General features: G+C 38.3%; 1 long non-coding RNA gene across 1 annotated transcript in view; it reads right to left on the bottom strand.

The window, feature by feature from the left end:
• Nucleotides 1–1,930: 1,930 nt before the first annotated feature.
• The window catches only part of LOC111978997 (uncharacterized), a 50,783-nt gene continuing 43,874 nt past the window's right edge, over nucleotides 1,931–8,839 (bottom strand). Inside the window, exon 3 of the long non-coding RNA XR_002879259.2 lies at nucleotides 1,931–3,365. This is a non-coding gene — a long non-coding RNA (uncharacterized lncRNA). The remainder of the gene's footprint in view (nucleotides 3,366–8,839) is intronic.

Genomic DNA, 8,839 nt, shown 5'->3' with positions numbered 1-8,839 from the left:
GGGGAGTAACTACAATGATTGATCCATCCTAGTTTTCTCCTATCACAGCCATTTTCCTCTGTAACTGGTTTAAAATCACTATTGGCTTTATGGTGAAATCCCTGAGAGGTTTCCTTCCTCTCTGGCAACTGTTCAGACACCTGTATCTTTGTAGTGACTGAGTGTATTGATACACCATCCAAAGTGTAATTAATAACTTCACCATGCTCAAAGGGATATTCAATGTCTGCTTCTTCTATTTTTTACAAAGGGGTTGAATACTTATTGTCTCAAGACATTTTAGCTTTCATTTTATTATAATTTGTACAAATTTCTAAAAACATAATTCCACTTTGACATTATGGGGTATTGTGTGTTTATCAGTGAAACAAAATCTAAATGTAATACATTTTAAATTCAGGCTGTAACATAACAAAATGTGGTAAAAGTCAAGGGGTGTGAATACTTTCTGAAGACACTGTATCTTCCCCCATCATAATACTAATAATATACTATCATCAGAATAACCACGAAATACACTGCTCATGGCCATAATCTTGTTGTCTGCTCTGCTTTCTTCCACTGCAGATGTCAGAGAGCCATGCAAAGCTATTTGGCAAGTTGTGCTGAAATCCACAGCTTCGGCCTACTGAAAGGTATGAGATAGGTGGGTGCTTGCAATGCTCCAGTGATCTTGTGAATGACAGAGAGAAAAGCTTACTTTCCTCTCTGAATCACAGTGCACTGCACTCCTCTGAATTTCCCATCACTATTGACTAAAAACAAAGCATGTGTGTGTGTGCACTGTGGGCTCTAGCTGAGGGCACACACACACTCAAGTCCACATGTAGAATTGACTTACCTTTACTGCTGAAAGAAATGTTTCTAAATTATTCCAATGGATGAGTCTCAGTGTGTTGGGTCTGAATAGGATGGTATCAAGTAGCTATAATTACGAGACCAAAATTATACAGTTTAGTATACAGTCTCACACCATAATAGCAAATTATGTTAAACTGTAAGCTTGGTGCATAATTATTTTAATTTAGTTTACTCCAAGATCATGCATAATCATCATATTTGGACTAAATACTTGACAGGAACATTTGTCTTTGTTATGACAAGTACGGTTCATGTACAGATGTAGAATCTTAATTTGATCAGCCTGTTGCAGGAGAACTTTCCTGGAATGCAGGAAATGTAAAACTTGTAATGTATTTGGTTGAAAAAGGCTTCTGAAGTTTGTAATTTCCACTTTGAAATTTCAGACTTGCTTTTCCCTTATTAAAAATATATCAACCCCTACACAAATGTCCATTCATTATAATCCACATAATAATTCACATTTCCTATTGCTGCAGGATTATTTTCCTTCTGTAGCAAACTGGTTCAATTTAAGATCCTACATCTGTAAGATTGATGTCAATCAGAAGTAAACAGACAAACAAACAAATAAACAAACAAACAGTGGAGGAAGAAGGGTCACAGTGGAGAATATGTTCTCATTTCTCGAGTGGTAAGACAAAGAGGCCGATGATGTCACCATGACAGTATGAGAGTGCCGAGTATAGAATCAGAATGACTAGAATAGGAATTCCGTGATTCTAATTATATGGTGCTGAGCACTCAGTGTGTGCATCATAGAGATCCTATTACATTTTTAGAGGGGCTATGTCATAAACCCTAAAAGTTCCACAATGGGGCCAAAGTCGCAGCCATCTTGGTCAGGGAGAAATCCAATACCAGTCTAATTGGAATGAATGACAGTAGAGGCATAGTTAATGCATTTCCTGCTTTTACTTATGCAGGAAAATATAAAGTAAGGCATGTGATGGTTCTGAAATTGTGTGATGGGATTATAGTCAACCTAAAATATTGTCATATAATTATAAATACAGTTTATACGGGTTTTATACACATTTTCAGAATAAATAGCCTCTAAAATATATGTAAACAGCCCATACATTTCTCAGATTTTGTTTTCTTGGAAAGCTGTGAGTGCTATTATATGATACCATGTCAGTACTTGTATTTATTTACCATCAACTGATTTGAGCCAGTGTATGGCTGTGGCTTGACTGCATTATTTGAATGGAATGTTGGCACATTGGCAGTTGATTAGAAAATAGTATTGAATAATTCCTGTTAGCAGTTGATGTTATACTTTAATAACACAGACCCCATCGCAAATCAGGGGGAGGAAAATTGGTTTATTCAAATAGGACAAATCATGCTTGGAAGTAGATGGTCATTCTCCCCTGTCTTCTGTGATGCTCGCCTGAGACTCTCTCCTGTAATTCTCTCCACAGAACAAAGGTACAGGATGAATCTTATAACCCAGCCCTAGCCTGTGGTTGACCAATTAGAATTCCTTGCAATAAAACTGAGCCAATGCCCAAATAACAAGTATCCTATTTCAGGTTGGACCAATGAGAACGTGCCACACATAGCTATAAGTTCAGGACTGACATTCCTAACAGATGTTGAATTGAAAACCAACCACTTCCATTGATAATTCCCTGTTACAGAAAAATCACAATTTCCCTTGATCGCTATTACTCTATTGACTTTCGTCCTCTGTCTCTGCGTTGTGTATTTATCTTCGAAATATTCTTATTTAAAAAATAAATATACTTAAAATGTATTTTTAGAAAATAATAAAAAACATGAAAAAATAGACAGTATAAAACACATGAAACACCTTGCATTTCTATAAAACACAAAGGGCATATTGTACTTGCTGTTACAATGATAAATAGATTTCACACAAATGTATAGAAAATAAGTATTAACAGGTGTAATGATGATGTCCCTTACGATTCCTACCTCATCCTGTATTAGGAGGAAACTCACAACAAAAAAGTATTGTCTACAAGACAATAATATTCAGTTGTCCTATTGGCAAGGTAATCACTCACCAAGTCCTTTAAAAGTGACCAGCTCTTCCACACTGGAATCAGTACCACATAGATAACTATTAAAAATGATGTTCTGACAGTCTGCCGGTAGTGTCACGACTTCCGCCGAAGTCAGTTCCTCTCCTTGTTCGGGCAGCGTTCGGCGGTCGACGTCACCGGTCTTCTAGCCATCGCCAATCCACCTTTCATTTTCCATTTGCTTTGTCTTGTTTTCACACACACCTGGTTTACATTTCCCTCATTACTTGTCGTGTATTTAACCCTCTGTTATTTAACTGCTCCGGTTATTACCCAGTTCTGCTCTCCTGCGTCTGACTTCCATGCCACCAGTTACGCACCCTTTACAGGTAGTGAGGAATTCTTCTTCCGTTCCACTGGTTGCACTTTACCGGTGATCTTGTATTGTTTCAGGTACAATCCTTGAATCGAAGGATATTGCTGCAGCCTCAGACGATAGATTCTCATAACCTGTAATGAAGGAAACAAAAAAGTGAAAGTAACATGTCCTGATTTCAAGAGAAATTGATATTTCGCATAGTTTTCCCTAAGTAAGCATGTCCCGATTTTCAGGAAAAAGTTGGGCATTTCACCTAGATATCCCTAATATGACAACTGCGGTGTACAACATAGAAGCTTATCAGGTTCTGATCATCTTACTATGCTTCTTCACCCGAGATTGGCCCCCAATTGCTAATCAATCAGTTATTTTTTCTCCAGGCTCCGCTTTGTCATCAAAATGGACAATCTTGCAATGAGTGACACGTATCCATCATGATTTTCCCTGGACTTTTACTGCTGATCTTGTTATGAACAAAACTTGATAAGGACCTTCCCATTTTGGCCCTAATGTATCTGTTATATATTTTTTTACCATCACCCACTCTCCTGGTACTACGTCATGTCTCCCCCTCGGGAGTTTTCCCCACGCCTCTTTTACTTGTCTGTCTGCTTCCCCTACTGCATTAGAGAGTTGTATGAAATGGTTAAGCATTGTGTCCCTCATAAAGTGAACGTCTGCTTATCTCAAATCTAACGTGCCTGTGACGACCTCAAATGGACTCAACCCTGTGGTTTTGTTATGTGTTGCGCGTATACTACATAATACCGTAGGCAATGCATCTGAGGTGCATTATCATCAACTGATTTGAGCCAGTGTATGGCTGTGGATTGACTGCATTATTTGAATGGAATGTTGCCATATTGGCAGTTAATTTGAAAATTGTAATGAATAATTCCTCTAAAACTTTCTGGCTAGCTAGCTAACACACATCAGTGCAGATAAATTTTTTTCATTCATTATTTTACACAACATCTTATCACAACACCGTTAAATCATGGTTGACCAACTCCCTGACCAACATGGCTGACCTTTGGACCATCATAAGAAGGTTCATGTCCATTCTAGTGTTCTGATGCCTAATTCTTTGGCGTGCATATGGTCCAAGGTAGGTTGGACAATCTTTCTGCTCTGATGTGGATTGTTGTTCCCTAGTTGCAACTCATATCATATTAAAACTGGTTTATTGTACCTGCTGTTGCTCTGTCCTGGGGAGCTGAGTTTTCCTTATTACATCCCTATATTAGACAGTCCTTGCATTGACAACCAGTGGAGGACCCAGACATCGCTCCCAGGCAGACAGTAAATATCACCAGTGGGTGAGGTCAGAGGAGACATTAGATCTGATTGAGCCTGAGGTCTGCAGGCAGGCAGCTTGTTCTCGTTGCGAGGGAGTGGAGCGGAGAGGAATGTCCTCTAAACTTGTGGCTGATCTGCAATTCCAATGAGCACTTTGCTGATTAATGAGAGAACCAAAGGTCTAAATGCTGTTGGTAAATGATGGTGTTCTAAATTAGCAATTTCCTTTAAATGAATGTTTTTATTTATAATGAGCGCATCTGCAGGGCCACTTGTGGATTCCATCCCACAGCAGTGCAGAGTGGAGGACAACTGTGGTTGAGAACCAAATGGAACCCTATACCATTTATAGTGCACTAGTTTAGACCAGAGGGAATAGGCTGCCACTTGGAATGTGTCCTGTAAGGACTGTACATGCACAGAATCAGAGATAATTGGAGAGAGATAAGTTTAGAGAAAAATTATTTATGTGACAATATTTTTATAATGAGCGGGCAAATGCATTACAAAACGGGGAAACTTTTGTCAGCTGATCTGAAAGAAAGTTGCTGGTGGAAGAAGTTGAGACATCATAATGTATCTCTTATTTTGCAGTTTCTGTCTCAGACATTATGGCACTTGTCGTGAAAGACAAGAGGTTGCACCAGCTGGGTGTGAAAAAGTTTGTCTTAAATGGTAAATTGGACATATAGTTTTGACCAGGTGTACGTCCAACTGGTGCAACCGGCCCCTGGTGCAGTGCATCTCTCTCTGCCGGGTTAATAGGATAACTTAGATCGGCAATTATGATATTTAGCTAGTTGGTGTACCCCTGGAGAGGGATATAGAGAGAGTCATTATAGAGAGATGGAAACACAACACTTAGGCCTAGACCACAACAATCAGCTTCTAAACAAGAAAACAGGCCAAATGCTTTTTAGCAGCATGTTTAGCTTTCCCCAGTTTGTCCTTGGATCCTGAAATGTACTAAAAGCATTGTTGCCATCCCCCTTTCCCAAATCCCTTGGTTAGTTGTGGTGGGAACCACGCAGCAAGAAGGAAAAGCGATTGCAGGTGTGTCGAGAAGAAGTGTACAAGAACAATGGATCCTTGCTTAACTATTCACAAGCTGAATGTGTGTACTCTGTTTAATGTGTGGGCGTGGAAGCGAACTGAAGAGTCCATGTTCGCATTGTCAGGTTTGTACACCTCAAATGAGAGTTAGATATTAAAATATAAACCTACCTTTCTGAAGATGCCAGGAGATGTAGTGTAGTAACATACTGTATCAACAATCTATTTTTACACACATTAAAATTCAATGATAACATGGTAAATGCAAACATGTTGATAAATGATCTGTGCTATAATAAGCTTGGTCATATTCATATGCTAGATACAGCATTTAAATGTCTTATTGTCCTTGTGTACAGTGCAGCTATACAAAACACGTAGAGAAAAGCTAAATGCACATTTTGTGATAAGGAGTATTCCTTGGAATGAAGATTAATAGCACACTAGAGAGATCTCTCTTATAGTTGAAGAGGTTCTCTGCATTATTTGTGAAGGCCTCCCAGGGTAATTAACATTAAATGTTTCTGTCCCAAATGGCACCCTACTCCCTATATAGTGCACTACTTTTGAGTTCCATCTCGGAGGCAGACAATGTCACCCAGAGCTAGCATTAGCCCATAATTACAACATCAGTCATTATTGATCATTGTCACTTAATAAACAGCTTAACATTTTGAGGAATTCCAAGATGAAATGCCCCCACAACAAAGGAGGCCGTCCACATTTATCTTGAGGACAAGAGATAAACAAATAGACTAAACAAGGTCTGTACCCCAAATGGCACCATATTCCCTACATAGCGCACTACGTTTGACCAAAGCCCTGTGGGTAGTAGTGCACTATATAGGGAATAGGGTGCTAATTGGGACAGGAATTATGCCTGGCTAAGGATTTGGAGCACTCCATGCAGGATCAACATCCAAACAGTCATTTAAAAAGGAACATATAAAGTCAGCTCGCCCTTAAGCCTCCATTTCAAGGATTGGCTGTTATTGTTTGCATTGTTTCCTTTTCCATTACAAATAGTTGGGCAAAGTGTCAATGTAAGTCTTTGGCAGAAGGAATGCTGAATGCTGCCAAAAATGTAGATGGAAGGTGAGTTACTCTCTATACAGTGTAAGTGAATTCTGAGCAGCACACAAAACAAACAATGCATTAGTCCTACACACAAGACTTCTGATTCAGTCTGATTGTCTTGTTACTCACTGTCTAGGGGTTTTGAACTTGAAGATGAAGATGAGTAACTAGTGTTTAATGCCATGGGGAACCTGAATAGAGATTATAGATACATTGCCTTCAGAAAGTATTCACACCCCACATTTTGTTGTGTTACAGCCTGAATTTTAAATGGATTAAATTGTAATTTCTTATCACTGGCCTACACACAATACCCCATAATGTGAAGGTGGAATTCTGCTTTTTATTTTTTTATTTTACAAATGAATACAAAATGAAAAGCTGAAATGTGTTGAGTCAATAAGTATTCAACCCCTTTGTTATGGAAAGCCTAAATAAGTTCAGAAGTAAAACAAGTCACATAATAAGTTGCATGCACTAACTCTGTGCTCAATAATAGTGTTTACAATTATTTTTGAATGACTACATCATCTCTGTACCCCACACATAGAATTATCTATAAGGTCTCCCAGTCGAGCAGTGAATTTCAAAAACCCATATTCAACCACAAAAAAACATTTTTTTTTTTTAAGCAGGCATTGAAAATCATGGAGCTCGGTGAAGATATTCATGACACTTTGGGTGGTGTATCAATACACCCAGTCAATACAAAGATACAGGCATCCTTCCTAACTCAGATGCCAGAGAGGAAGGAAACTGCTCAGGGATTTCACCATGAGGCAATTGGTAACTTTAAAACAGTTACAGAGTTTAATGGCTGTGATAGGAGAAAACTGAGGATGGATCAACAACATTTTTGTTACTTCACAATACTAACCTGATTGACAGAGTGAAAAAAAGGAAGCCTGTACAGAATAAAAATATTCCAAAACATGCATCCTGTTTGCAACAAGGCACTAAAGTAATACTGCAAAAAATGTGAAAAACAATTAACTTTTTGTCCTAAATACAAAGTGTTATGTTTGGGGCAAATCCAATACAACACATTACCGAGTACCACTCTTTTCAAGCATAGTGGTGGCTGCATCATGTTATGGGTATGCTTGTAACTGTTAAGGACTGGGAAGTTTTTCAGGATAAAAAATAAATGGAATGGAGCTAAGCACATGCAAAATCCTAGAGGAAAACCTGGTTCAGTCTGCTTTCCACCAGACACTGGGAGCTGAATTCATCTTTCATCAGGACAATAACCTAAAACACAAGGCCAAATCTACACTGGAGTTGTTTCCCAAGAAGACAGTGAATGCTCCTGAGTGGCCAAGTTACAATTTTGACTTAACATCTACTTGAAAATCTATGGCAAGATCTGAAAATGGTTGTCTAGCAATGATCAACAACCAATTTGAATAATTTTTTTAAGAATAATGGGCAAATGTTGCACAATCTAGACGTGGAAAGCGCTTAGAGACTTACCTAGAAAGACTCACAGTTGTAATCACTACCAGTTGTATCACAGTTGTATCACAGTTGTAGCACTAATGTGCTGCTACAAGGTATTGACTCAGGGATGTGAATACTTATATGAATTAGATATTTCTGATTTAAATTTTCAATACATTTTCAATCAAATCTAAAAACATCGTTGGTGGAAGGAGAAGAGGACCAAAGTGCAGCAGGGTACGTATTCATAGTAATTTATTAAAGAATGAATACTGAACAAAAACAACAAACCGACAAACGAACAGTTCTGTAAGGTGCAAACAAAAACACTAAACAGAAAATAACTACCCACAACCCATAGTGGGAAAACAGGCTACCTAAGTATGATTCTCAATCAGAGACAACGATCTACACCTGCCTCTGATTGAGAACCATACTAGGCCAAACACATAGAAATATAATGACTAGAACAAAACATAGAAAAACAACATAGAATGCCCACCCCAACTCACGCCCTGACCAAACTAAAATAAAGACCTAAAAAAGGAACTAAGGTCAGAACGTGACAGTAAGAGCAAAAACATCAGAAAGAATGGCATCATTATCGTCCACAAATGTAGCATACACAGACGGTGAAAAGAGTTTTGGCATGTGCAAATTTTTTCTTGAATCTGTTTTGAGTCTTATACCTTGTATAACACCAGATTGTCTTTCAAATATGTTTTTCCTGTTCTAT

This window comes from Salvelinus sp. IW2-2015, linkage group LG19, assembly GCF_002910315.2.
Source record: "Salvelinus sp. IW2-2015 linkage group LG19, ASM291031v2, whole genome shotgun sequence".
Taxonomy (NCBI): Eukaryota; Metazoa; Chordata; class Actinopteri; order Salmoniformes; family Salmonidae; genus Salvelinus; species Salvelinus sp. IW2-2015.
Note: the sequence above shows the minus strand (reverse complement) of the source record. Positions and strands in the feature narration are given on the sequence as shown.